This window comes from Pseudochaenichthys georgianus, unplaced genomic scaffold (genome assembly GCF_902827115.2).
Source record: "Pseudochaenichthys georgianus unplaced genomic scaffold, fPseGeo1.2 scaffold_650_arrow_ctg1, whole genome shotgun sequence".
In the NCBI taxonomy this organism is placed as follows: Eukaryota; Metazoa; Chordata; class Actinopteri; order Perciformes; family Channichthyidae; genus Pseudochaenichthys; species Pseudochaenichthys georgianus.
The window spans coordinates 79,101-93,184 of NW_027263205.1; the positions used below are offsets into that span (position 1 = coordinate 79,101).

Genomic DNA, 14,084 nt, shown 5'->3' on the forward strand with positions numbered 1-14,084 from the left:
CACGTTCAACCCGCGGGTAACTCTGAGACTCAGACACACGTTCAACCCGCGGGTAACTCTGAGACTCAGACACACGTTCAACCCGCGGGTAAACTCTGAGACCAGATGCTTCATGCATTCTATTTCATATTTCAACAGCAGCCACGGAGTTCAGGTGAGCAGCACAAAGTAGGAAACAGCGCCCTCCATCTTAGAGGATTCCCACAGAAGCAGCACCATGGACTTCCCATGGACTTCCCATGCACTTCCCATGGACTTCCCATGCACTTCCCATGCACTTCCCATGCACTTCCCATGGACTTCCCATGCAACTTCCATGCACTTCCCATGGACTTCCCATGCACTTCCCATGCACTTCCCATGGACTTCCCATGCACTTCCCATGCACTTCCCATGCACTTCCCATGGACTTCCCATGCACTTCCCATGGACTTCCCATGCACTTCCCATGGACTTCCCATGGACTTCCCATGGACTTCCCATGCACTTCCCATGCACTTCCCATGGACTTCCCATGGGCTGCAGTCGGATAGTTTAAAAATCAGCTCCTAAGTTCTAACCCTATCGTCTATTCCTTGACCTCTGAGTGAAAGGTCACGGGGTTAAGGGATAGTGGATAGGAGAATTCAAAAGGACTTAGAGAGAAGAGACTGCGGTACTTTAGAGAATCCGAATGCACTTTCACTATCCGACGTGTTTCTGATGCGCCAGCGGACGTCATTGTGTGCGTCTGCTGCTGTGGGAAACCATGGAAACTACAGTTTTCTATAAGCGGACGACAACATGGATGTTCACTAAGAACGAGGGACTGCTGTGAACTCATCTAGAGACTCTGCTCCGTGCTCTGAAGCTGCTGCTTTGCTTTATGAACGAGGAACAGAGAAACAGATTCTTCAGGACCAAAGCTGGAATTGAAATAAAAAGGAAAGTGAAACTTCTGCTCGTCCCCCTCTCCCTCCGGTCCACGTTAATACCAATGATCCCAACACGTATGATTGTATGAACTAAAGATCTTAAAATCAATACAGATGTATTTATTATAAACGTTAGTCCTTAACATCTATCTCTGTGTATATCACCATTCAGACATCTTTTAGAAGCTGAACAAACCCCACACAGCTCAGTGAAGACTGAGATGTTGACTTTATTTGATCATTTCAGTAAAAACTAACGTTCATATTTCTCTCTTTATTTAATACTGATGAACGTTCAAACAAAGCACTTTGGCAACTTACACCTACGTTTTAAAATGCTTAATAAGCACCGTAACTTTCATGATATCATTTCTCCGTCATAATCGGTTGTTTCCGTGAACGGCCGACTGTTGAGTGACGGCAAATGCTGCGGCTGCAATGCATTGTGGGGCAGCATTTTCGCTTCTCCTGTCGGTTAGGGAGGTCCAGTGGTTCCTAAGCTAAAGGAGGCTATAAAGGAAGTTTGAAACCTCCTTTCCTATCATTCTCATCATTCTAGAGAATTCGAACGGCACTTATCATGGCTGCCACTGAGGGACTTCCGGGTCATTTCACTCCTTTAGGAAGGTTCCTAAGCTAAATGGACTATTCCACTTCAGCCATGGACTTCCCATGGACTTCCCATGCACTTCCCATGGACTTCCCATGCACTTCCCATGGACTTCCTATGGACTTCCCATCCACCAACACCCCACACAGAATGCACACTCGGATGTAATGATTGCATGTTTGTGAGAAGGGGCTCACACTCCTTCACATGTCTCACTAAGCACCTGACTCAACAAAAGGAAAGTCCATAGTCTCGAGTGAGCAGCAGAGAGGCAGTGAGCAGCAGAGAGGCAGTGAGCAGCAGAGAGGCAGTGAGCAGCAGAGAGGCAGTGAGCAGCAGAGAGGCAGTCGTATCGTCTTAAAGTGTCCTAGGGAAATGGCACCTATTGGCCTTCCTTCCTCCGCAGCTCAGAACACTTGGTCCAATACGTCTGTACTCAAATAAACAAATGCATAATTCACATCACCCTCAAGGCGCTATGCTAAGCTAACACCTGACTCAGCTCTCAGACATGACATCGAGATGGATCTTCACCACTTCTCACATCCATGTTTCTCACACCGCTCAGCGATCAGCTGGTCTGTCAGAGAGACAGCAGTTTCAGCAGAACTCTTTCTCCCAGAGTCCCTGAAGAGATCACCGGGTCACACTGACAGGGGGAAACAAAAAGTGAAGTGAAGAGCCCCCCCCCCCCCCCCCTCTGCAGAGCTGTCAGATATCAATCTGCAGAATATCCTCAGGGAGAGAGGGGGGGGGGGGGTCTGTATCCGAGGATCAGAGCATGCTGGGTAAAGATAAGCAGGATCCAGTGAGGGATGGAGAGGCTTCTGACACCCAATGTTCCTACAGGGAGACACACTGAGGCTCTTAAAGGGCCACGCTCACACACTGAGGCTCTTAAAGGGCCACACACACACACTGAGGCTCTTAAAGGGCCACGCTCACACACTGAGGCTCTTAAAGGGCCACGCTCACACACTGAGGCTCTTAAAGGGCCACGCTCACACACTGAGGCTCTTAAAGGGCCCACACTCACACACTGAGGCTCTTAAAGGGCCACACTCACACATGAGGCTCTTAAAGGGCCACACTCACACACTGAGGCTCTTAAAGGGCCACACGCACACTTCAAAACATTTCTGAAAATAAAATCATAATAATGAGATCAAATGAATAATTATGACTTTAATCTCAGGATTCATCTTCGAAGCGTTTTTCCAATTATTTTTATTCAGATTATTTTTTCAATCCCTCTGAATCTCTGACTTCATGATTTTATTTCTTATTCTTTTTTTCTTCTGAATGATGACTTTATTCTTAGAATTCTGCGGTTAAAATCAGAAGCCAGAGCTTTTTTGTTTGTTTAAAAACAATAATATGTTAAAGTCTGAATTCAGATTTCTTCCTCAGATCTAAAATAAAAAATACTTTTCTGGTCAGCTCTAAAACATTAAAGTGTCCCTGATCCTTCTCCATACGACTGTTGATGTTCACCGACGTTTGTATTCGGCCGTCCTATTCTCCTCTCAGGGAACAAACTCTCCCCCGCTGTCGTCTGATGCCCTCCAGCAGGCCGGCGATAACGAGGACTTCCTCAGTCTGAGTTCAGACGCACTCTGTCAGTATTTGTGTTTTCAGCAGTTGTCATGCATCCTCTCACCTGATGCTTCTTGGGCTCCGGGGACATCTCCTGAGGGATGAATTTGATTGGTCCTTTGATTTGCCGCCGCGACCTCTTGGTGCCGTCCGGCAGCGTTTCCATGGCGATGTCAGCCTCGTCGCTGCTGGCCTGGTCGCACTCGGAGCATTGCCTGAAGGAGAATACGCTCCATTAACCTTATCATAACATCTTTAATATTATTGTAATGAATACTTCTTAGTTTACATTGAGCCGTCTCTTTCTGCTGTCGCCTCTCGTCTGTGGGACGAATACGGCATTCTGATCTCTGTCTTTGAGAGAAGAGAGTATTTATGTGATCTATTCTTTAGTTCCTCTTCGTGGATATGTTTTACTGATTATGTTCATCTTTTATTTTGTTCTACTTGTATTTGATTATATCTATGAGCAACACCTGCTGCGACGAAACAATTTCCCCAATCTGGGATGAATAAAGTATATCGAATCTAAGAGAGAAAGTCCCTCACACAAGGATTTTAGCCTTTGCAGACCATTGACGTGCACTAAAACCTATAGAACACACTTAAGGAGAAAGAAGTAGGGATTTTAGCCTTTGCAGACCATTGACATGCACTAAAACCTATAGAACACACTTAAGGAGAAAGAAGTAGGGATTTTAGCCTTTGCAGACCATTGACATGCACTAAAACCTATAGAACACACTTACAGGAGAGGGAACAGGGATTGTCAGCCTCTGCAGACCATTGACATGCACTAACACCTATAGAACTACAGGAGAGGGAACAGGGATTTCAGCCTCTGCAGACCATTGACATGCCCTAACACCTATAGAACTACAGGAGAGGGAACAGGGATTTTCAACCTCTGCAGACCATTGACATGCCCTAACACCTATAGAACTACAGGAGAGGGAACAGGGATTTTAAGCCTCTGCAGACCATTGACATGCACTAACACCTATAGAACTACAGGAGAGGGAACAGGGATGTTAAGCCTCTGCAGACCATTGACATGCACTAACACCGATAGCACTACAGGAGAGGGAACAGGGATTTCAGCCTCTGCAGACCATTGACATGCACTAACACCTATAGAACTACAGGAGAGGGAACAGGGATGTCAGCCTCTGCAGACCATTGACATGCACTAACACCTATAGAACTACAGGAGAGGAACACAGGGATTTCAGCCTCTGCAGACCATTGACATGCACTGAAACCTATAGAACACACTACAGGAGAGAGGACACAGGGATTTTAGCCTCTGCAGACCATTTACATGCACTAAAACCTATAGAACACACTTCAGGAGAGAGTACAGAGGGATTTTAGCCTTTGCAGACCATTGACATGCACTAAAACCTATAGAACACACTACAGGAGAAAGAAGTAGGGATTTTAGCCTTTGCAGACCATTGACATGCACTAAAACCTATAGAACACACTACAGGAGAGGGGACACAGGGATTTTAGCCTTTGCAGACCATTGACATGCACTAACACCTATAGAACACGCTACAGTAGAGCAAACATAGGAATTGTAGCCTCTGCCGACCATTGACATGCACTGAAACCTATAAAGCCCACTACAGGAGAGCGACCAACACAAATAGCTGTTTTCTATCACATCAGGAAGTAGCACCTCACTAAGCATCACGATATCTTCGATCTATCGTATGTTTAAAAGATAGATTAGGAGCTGCAGGAGAAGAGTGACATTCTCCCATCTGATAATCCTAAAGCCACAAATGTCAGACGAACACGAATAAACAAACTCTGGATCCTCGTGTGATAAGTAAAGTACAGCAGTATGAAAACTGCTTCTGTTGATGTCCACATGAAGAGAGGGGGGGGTTCATAAATCATTACGTATTATTCTCACTATCATTGTAAAATATACAACAATTATTACTGTGAGGTTTTTTAAAGAGGATAGCACAAAATAAATATGCTTTGTTAAGTTTCTAGAATGTCATTTTTGGCGATAAAACAGAATACAAGTTATTATAATATAATATTTAGAAATAAATCTATTGCCGTGTGTCCTCCACGAGGCGCGTGCAACGGGGAGAGGTCAACTCGTTTTAAAATGTGGTCACTGGTTAGTGCACGGTATACTGGAGTTCTGCAGTGTGGGTACCAGAATGAAAGCATCATTAAGTGTCTCCATATCTAAGTGTCTCTGTGTCTCCATATCTAAGTGTCTAAGTCTCTCTGTGTCTCCATATCTAAGAGTCTCCATTTCTACGTGTCTCCATATCTAAGTGTCTCCATTTCTAAATGTCTAAGTCTTTCTGTGTCTCCATATCTAAGTGTCTCCGTGTCTCCATATCTAAGGATCTCCGTGTCTCCATATCTAAGTGTCTCCATATCTAAGAGTCTCCATTTCTACGTGTCTCCATATCTAAGTGTCTCCATATCTAAGTGTCTCCATATCTAAGTGTCTCCATATCTAAGGATCTCCGTGTCTCCATATCTAAGTGTCTCCATATCTAAGTGTCTCCATTTCTACGTGTCTCCATATCTAAGTGTCTCCATTTCTAAATGTCTAAGTCTCTCTGTGTCTCCATATCTAAGTGTCTCTGTGTCTCCATATCTAAGTGTCTCCATTTCTACGTGTCTCCATATCTAAGTGTCTCCATTTCTAAATGTCTAAGTCTCTCTGTGTCTCCATATCTAAGTGTCTCCGTGTCTCCATATCTAAGTGTCTCCATTTCTAAATGTCTAAGTCTCTCTGTGTCTCCATATCTAAGTGTCTCCGTGTCTCCATATCTAAGTGTCTCCATTTCTACGTGTCTCCATGTCTAATGCGTGTCTCCATGTCTAAGGGTATCGTGTCTCCATTTCTACGTGTCTCCATGTCTAAGTGTCTCCATTTCTACGTGTCTCCATGTCTAAGTGTCTCCATTTCTAAGTGTCCATATCTCCGTGTTTCCATGTCTAAGTATCTCCATATCTAAGGGTCTCTGTGTCTCCATATCTCTGTGTCTCCATGTCTAAGGGTCTCCATTTCTACGTGTCTCCATATCTAAGTGTCTCCATTTCTAAATGTCTAAGTCTTTCTGTGTCTCCATATCTAAGTGTCTCCGTGTCTCCATATCTAAGTGTCTCCATATCTAAGTGTCTCCATTTCTACGTGTCTCCATATCTAAGTGTCTCCATATCTAAGTGTCTCCATGTCTAAGGATCTCCGTGTCTCCATATCTAAGTGTCTCCATTTCTACGTGTCTCCATATCTAAGTGTCTCCATTTCTAAATGTCTAAGTCTCTCTGTGTCTCCATATCTAAGTGTCTCCGTGTCTCCATATCTAAGTGTCTCCATTTCTACGTGTCTCCATATCTAAGTGTCTCCATATCTAAGTGTCTCCATTTCTACGTGTCTCCATATCTAAGTGTCTCCATTTCTAAATGTCTAAGTCTCTCTGTGTCTCCATATCTAAGTGTCTCCATATCTAAGTGTCTCCATTTCTAAATGTCTAAGTCTCTCTGTGTCTCCATATCTAAGTGTCTCCGTGTCTCCATATCTAAGTGTCTCCGTGTCTCCATATCTAAGTGTCTCCATTTCTACGTGTCTCCATATCTAAGGGTCTCTGTGTCTCCATATCTCTGTGTCTCCATATCTAAGGGTCTCTGTGTCTACGTGTCTCCATATCTAAGTGTCTCTGTGTCTCCATGTCTAAGTATCTCCATGTCTCCATATCTAAGGGTCTCTGTGTCTCCGTGTCTCCATATCTAAGGGTCTCTGTGTCTCCATGTCTAAGTGTCTCCGTGTCCTCACCAGTAGCTGTTCTTGGTCTTCTTGGGCATGCGTGTGAGAGGGGGCTCCAGGCAGCCCAGGTGGTAGTACAGCTTGCAGGTGTCACACAGAACCAGCAGGTGTTGGTCCTGGTTCTTCTTACAGATGCCACAGCTGCAGGAACACATGAAGGCATTGAGCTGACGGTTCATCCAGAGGAACGACAATACGTGAAGATGCAGAAGTACAATAGCAAGAGCCGTGCCATTGTGCTCGATGAAAAGCGGGTTAAGGGTCATTAAGAAAGAGAAAGGTAAACCAATGTTTTGTAATCATATATAAGGGTTTTAGACACGGCGGTGGTGTCGGTGGGGACCTGCACAATCAAGTACACAGATATTCTATCTCTTGCAAACCTAGAGGAAAAGGCCTAAATCATCGTAACTAACGCACATCCGAAACTAGGGATGGTATCGTTACGGTTTTAACGGTACTACTACTTTTATCGATACCGCTTATCGGTCTGGTCCTTTAACGGTACTCTTATCGGTTCTTTTGGAGAGAAACAGGTAAACTAACTAAACAAATTGTGAACAAAATTAACATTGCTTTTTAAAAAAAAAAATTAAATAAATAATATTTCACATCAAAAGAAACAACAATGTTTTAACAAATGGTATTAAATAATCTGAATAGCTGAAACTTTAACAAACTAAATACCTCAGTTTCCTCTCATCATTAACCCGTGTTTGTATCATGGAGTAACTCCGTGTGTTGCTGCTAGCACACAGAACACCTGACGGGGAGACGTTACTCGTGGACGGGGGGGGGGGGCTACAGAGCTGCTGGAGAGACAGTGGAACCCATTCCTCCGTCTGGACGTGGAGCACTTTGGATAGATGTTTAGACAAACTGCTCGTGTTGCCGCCCTCACATGCTGAACTCTGATTGCACTTTTGGCAACGAGCATCGAGACGGGTAAGTTTAACCACCTCGGAGCGCGTTCTCTCCGCCATCTCCTCCGTGTGTGTGTTGCTGCATGTAGCAGCTGCGTGTGTGTATGTGTGTGTGTGTTGCTGCATGTAGCAGCTGTGTGTGTGTGTGGTGTTGCTGCATGTAGCAGCTGCGTGTGTGTATGTGTGTGTGTGTGCGCGTGTAGCCTGGCATGTGTGTGTGTGCTGTGTGGGTGTGTGTGTGGTGGTGTGTGTGTGTGCTGTGTGTGTCTGCATGTAGCAGCTGGTGTGTGTGTGTGTTGCTGCATGAGCTGCTGTGTGTATGTGTGTGTGTGTTGCTGCATGTAGCAGCTGTGTGTGTGTGTGTGTGTGTGTGTGTGTGTGTGTGTGTGTGTTGCTGCCTGTAGCAGCCGCGTGTGTGTGAACCGCCCGGCCCCTCGCACACAGACGGGAGAGAGATCTCGTCTGGATCGGAAAGATCGAAAATACTAAAAAGAAGCATGCTGTAGTCTTATTGCGTGTTAGAAACGGAGTTGGCGAAACTAAAACTGCAATATAATGTTTGTGTAGCAATAATACATATATTTTTTACACGTCTCCAGTACCGATAAAAAGGCCGTTAACGTCGGAGCTTAACGGTACCACGGTCTTTAATAATTCAGCCCCGGGGCCCGTTTAATACCGGGCTCGGTACCCATCCCTATCAGAAACCAGTCACATGTTTTACAACTAAACCTAGTTTTTCCAGGACCAGCTCTTCCCCGTTCGGTTTGTCTGTCCTTGGGTGTCCTATATTCTCTCTGTTCACTTGATCATTTAACCTTCCTATTATTTCCTGAGGACTCTGTGTGTGTGTGTGTGTGTGTGTGTGTGTGTGTGTGTGTGTGTGTGTGTGGTGTGTGTGTGTGTGGTGTGTGTGTGTTCACCTGTAGAGTATAGCTGGCAGGCTGGAGGCCTTCCCTGTTGTTTCCTCCCTCCTTCTTGCTGGGCTTCCTTTCCTTTGGGGCTTTCAGAACAGCAGGGGTGTTCAGTTTCTAAAATAAATTAAAAAAAAGGCACAAATGATTTCGGTTACCGCGACGACGGACACTTTGGTCGGCTCCACATGTTTTGTTTTTATTTGCAAATACTGACTCATTCCACATTTAAGGACCGCCCCCCATTGAAGTGGAGATTGAGCCGGTTGGGGTATTCCCACATTAGGAAAAATTACATAATAATAATTGAGTATTTCCTCTTTTTTCGTGCAACAATTCCACGTTTTATCGCCCAAACTCCACCAGAGGAGAGGGAGACTGCCAGGGGGATTTTGTTGCCAAAGTCACAGTCAGAGTTTCCTCCAGGTGACAAGTCGTTATCGAGCAGCTGCTTTGTGTTGGACAGCGTTTGGACTAGTCCAGATAAGTTCTTCCCTCGCAGCCGAACAGAGAGGAACATGTCGTACGGCAGGGAAAGCACGCTGCCTGTATCTCAGGTGCGTTTCTGCCAGGCAGGTTAATTAGAAAAACTTATCTGTCAGGGCTGAGTCTGTCACCAAACAGAGGCGCCTTCTCCCGAGGAAGCAGCTGTAATCTGGGCTCTGGGTAGAGGGAGGCTACATTCTGCCTATCTGCTCAGCTGGACTTCAGTCTGCCGCATGCGGACACCAACAAAGTGTCTCTGCAGCCGACACCAAGCTATCAACACGTTAAACAAGCCTTATCAGACAGATGAAGAAGTTTAGAGGTGCAGATTCTAAACAGGGGAGAGGAAACAGCTTTCAGGCGTTCAGCTGCCGAGTCCTCGGGAATGGAAACATCACAACATGTCAGAGACCAGCAAACGGCCACTTTTACAAGTATTCAATACAAGAAACACAACAAGCTGTGGCACGAAGCTATGCAGGAACCACCACGCAGGGTCTATGCAGGAACCACCACGCAGGGTCTATGCAGGAACCACCACGCAGGGTCTATGCAGGAACCACCACGCAGGGTCTATGCAGGAACCACTATGCAGGGTCTATGCAGGAACCACTATGCAGGGTCTATGCAGGAACCACCACGGGTCTATGCAGGAACCACCACGCAGGGTCTATGCAGGAACCACCACGCAGGGTCTATGCAGGAACCACCACGCAGGGTCTATGCAGGAACCACCACGCAGGGTCTATGCAGGAACCACTATGCAGGGTCTATGCAGGAACCACTATGCAGGTCTATGCAGGAACCACCACGCAGGGTCTATGCAGGGAACCACCACGCAGAGGTCTATGCAGGAACCACTATGCAGGGTCTATGCAGGAACCACCACGCAGGGTCTATGCAGGAACCACCACGCAGGGTCTATGCAGGAACCACCACGCAGGGTCTATGCAGGAACCACTATGCAGGGTCTATGCAGGAACCACTATGCAGGGTCTATGCAGGAACCACTATGCAGGGTCTATGCAGGAACCACCACGCAGGGTCTATGCAGGAACCACCACGCAGGGTCTATGCAGGAACCACCACGCAGGGTCTATGCAGGAACCACTATGCAGGTCTATGCAGGAACCACTACGCAGGGTCTATGCAGGAACCACTATGCAGGGTCTATGCAGGAACCACTACGCAGGGTCTATGCAGGAACCACCACGCAGGGTCTATGCAGGAACCACCACGCAGGGTCTGTGCAGGAACCACCACGCAGGGTCTATGCAGGAACCACTACGCAGGGTCTGTGCAGAACCACTACGCAGGGTCTGTGCAGGAACCACACGCAGGGTCTGTGCAGAACCACGACGCAGGGTCTGTGCAGAACCACTACGCAGGGTCTGTGCAGAACCACCACGCAGGGTCTGTGCAGGAACCACCACGCAGGGTCTGTGCAGAACCACTACGCAGGGTCTGTGCAGAACCACTACGCAGGGTCTGTGCAGGAACCACCACGCAGGGTCTATGCAGGAACCACCACGCAGGGTCTGTGCAGGAACCACCACGCAGGGTCTGTGCAGAACCACTACGCAGGGTCTGTGTAGAACCACTACGCAGGGTCTGTGCAGAACCACTACGCAGGGTCTGTGCAGGAACCCTGGAGTCACATGGAAGACCTTTAAAGACCTTTTAAGACCCTTTCCAAACACTTAAAGACCTCATCACCACTTCGAGTTCTAACCGGTTACCATGGCGACACACTTCACCTCACATTAACTATATACAGTATTGATTGTCCTTCCTCCTTATCTTCCAACCGTTTGGACGCAGACTTGCATTTCCCATAACGATGTTTAACAACCGGCGTAAACGGACCTCCGCGCTATCGAGCAGTGGGCGGGCGACGTCCTGTTCAGATGACGTCAAACCCAACGGGATGCCATCAATAAACTCCACAGAATCACACGACACACCTACGCAACGATTACATTCAGGCACACTGCAGAACACGACCTCTCTGGACCACTTAGATACTTACTGACAACAAGCTACAGAATGTAACACCTTGGAAAATGCCCTTTAATACTTTTTAATAGCCTTCATTTTCACTAAATTGATTTATCAACTTTTAATACTTTAAGACCCCGCAGACCCCCCTGACGACTCCTCCTCACTTCTTACACCGATGTATGCGTTGTTTACTCAGGTTGGGGGTTCTGAGATCCAGAATGTTTCTCCCATAAATCTGACTTTTTCTCAAAATGTACTTTTTTTCCTCTGAATTCTGAAAATCTGAAATGTTTGAATTTTGATTTATTTTCCCCCCAGAATGACTTTCATGTTTTTCTCAGACATCTGAATATTAATAAAATAATGGCTTTTGTCAGAATTAACTTTTTTCAAATAATTCTTACTATTTTTTTTTCATTAATTATGACTCACTTCCAAAATTCTGTTTATTTTTCGGATTTCCACAGAATTATTACTTACTATCTGATTTTCACTTCTTATTTTTGTTTAATCAGGATTCCAATTTCTTTCAGAATTGTGAATTTTTAAATAAATGTTGACTTTTTCCCACATTTATGACTTTTGTCTGATTTTACTCCTAGATTTTGATTTTTTTCTCCAAATGATGACTTTATTTTTTATGTTGACTTTTTCCCACAATTCGGACTTTCTTCAACTTTTTGATTTTTTTTACAAGAAAAATAAAGTACAATAGGAATAACACAATTTACTCTGAGAAAATGTGAAGTATGTTGGAACTGAAATTGGAAGATTGGAAATGGTCAGAAATTAGCCTCTACAGTTTGGATTGACCAATGTACATATATTTAAATGTAATTGTATAACATGTTTCTATTGTCTTAATGCTTTTATATATTCTTTGGTGAAGCACTTTCATTTGCCTTTTTGAAATACGCTTTAGCAGTTTGAGCCTCATGGCATTTTATGAAGGACCTGGAAAGTCACTTTTTTTTGTGTGAAGTTGGCAGGAGTAAACTTCCAGCAGCTTCCAGAACAAAAGCCCTGAGTTGGTACTGGAAGAAGGATGACAGAATGACAGTCCACGGGACATCAATAATTCCTGCAAATGGCCGTGCAGGATGACAAATAGGAGATGAAGAAGTGGCAGATAGACGACACAAAAGCATGCGCTGCGGTGACTGATGCTGCTACTTAAATGGTGCGTGTTCATAATTAGGTGATTTATTGCCTCGTTTCAGTCACCGCCAGTCTTCTGCCACTTCCTGTCCATTGTGCCGCCGCATTAACATCTTCTGACCATCTATCTGCACGCCTCGTACTTTTAATAAGGCTTTTTTATGGATCCAGCAGGTATACACATAACACCCCCAAAGGAGTGACTGCACCGTCTGCTGCACCGTCTGCTGCACCGCGGCGGAACAACATAAATATTCATATATAACTTTAAGGGTTAACAAAGAGAGAATCTTTACATCATATTTGAGCTCAAGATGATACTGTAAAATATAATGACCTGTTCAATCGATTACACGATCCTTACATTTAACCTGTGTGAAAAGACTGATATTATTCTCATCGTCGTCAGATTAAGGAACAGCTGTGTGCGTCACTCTTTAGTGTCCCCTGGTCTCCCAGCTGTGTGCGTCACTCTTTAGTGTCCCCTGGTCTCCCAGCTGTGTGCGTCACTCTTTAGTGTCCCCTGGTCTCCCAGATGTGTGCGTCACTCTTTAGTGTCCCCTGGTATCCCAGCTGTGTGCGTCACTCTTTGGTGTCCCCTGGTCTCCCAGCTGTGTGCGTCACTCTTTCGTGTCCCCTGGTCTCCCAGCTGTGTGCGTCACTCTTTAGTGTCCCCTGGTCTCCCAGATGTGTGCGTCACTCTTAGTGTCCCCTGGTATCCCAGCTGTGTGCGTCACTCTTTGGTGTCCCCTGGTCTCCCAGCTGTGTGCGTCACTCTTTAGTGTCCCCTGGTCTCCCAGCTGTGTGCGTCACTCTTTAGTGTCCCCTGGTCTCCCAGCTGTGTGCGTCACTCTTTAGTGTCCCCTGGTCTCCCAGCTGTGTGCGTCACTCTTTAGTGTCCCTGGTCTCCCAGCTGTGTGTGTCACTCTTTAGTGTCCCCTGGTCTCCCCGCTGTGTGCGTCACTCTTTAGTGTCCCCTGTTCTCTCAGCTGTGAGCGTCACTCTTTAGTGTCCCCTGGTCTCCCCGCTGTGTGCGTCACTCTTTAGTGTCCCCTGTTTCTCTCAGCTGTGAGCGTCACTCTTTAGTGTCCCCCTGGTCTCCCAGCTGTGTGCGTCACTCTTTAGTGTCCCCAGGTCTCCCAGCTGTGGTGCGTCACTCTTTAGTGTCCCCTGGTCTCCAGCTGTGTGCGTCACTTCTTTAGTGTCCCCCTGGTTATCCCAGCTGTGTGCGTTCACTCTTTAGTGTCCCCTGGTCTCCCAGCTGTGTTGCGTCACTCTTTCGTGTCCCCTGGTCTCCCAGCTGTGTGCGTCACTCTTTAGTGTCCCCTGGTCTCCCAGCTGTGTGCGGTCACTCTTTAGTGTCCCCTGGTCTCCCAGCTGTGTGCGTCACTCTTTAGTGTCCCCTGGTCTCCCAGCTGTGTGCGTCACTCTTTAGTGTCCCCTGGTCTCCCAGCTGTGTGCGTCACTCTTTAGTGTCCCCTGGTCTCCCAGCTGTGTGCGTCACTCTTTAGTGTCCCCTGTTCTCTCAGCTGTGAGCGTCACTCTTTAGTGTCCCCTGGTCTCCCCGCTGTGTGCGTCACTCTTTAGTGTCCCCTGTTCTCTCAGCTGTGAGTGTCACTCTTTAGTGTCCCCTGGTCTCCCAGCTGTGTGCGTCACTCTTTAGTGTCCCAG

The 14,084-nt window shown here is 46.3% G+C and overlaps 1 pseudogene; it reads right to left on the minus strand.

Moving 5' to 3' along the window:
- Positions 1–150: 150 nt before the first annotated feature.
- LOC117443645 (PHD finger protein 14-like) overlaps positions 151–14,084 on the minus strand; it is a 36,261-nt pseudogene continuing 22,327 nt past the window's right edge.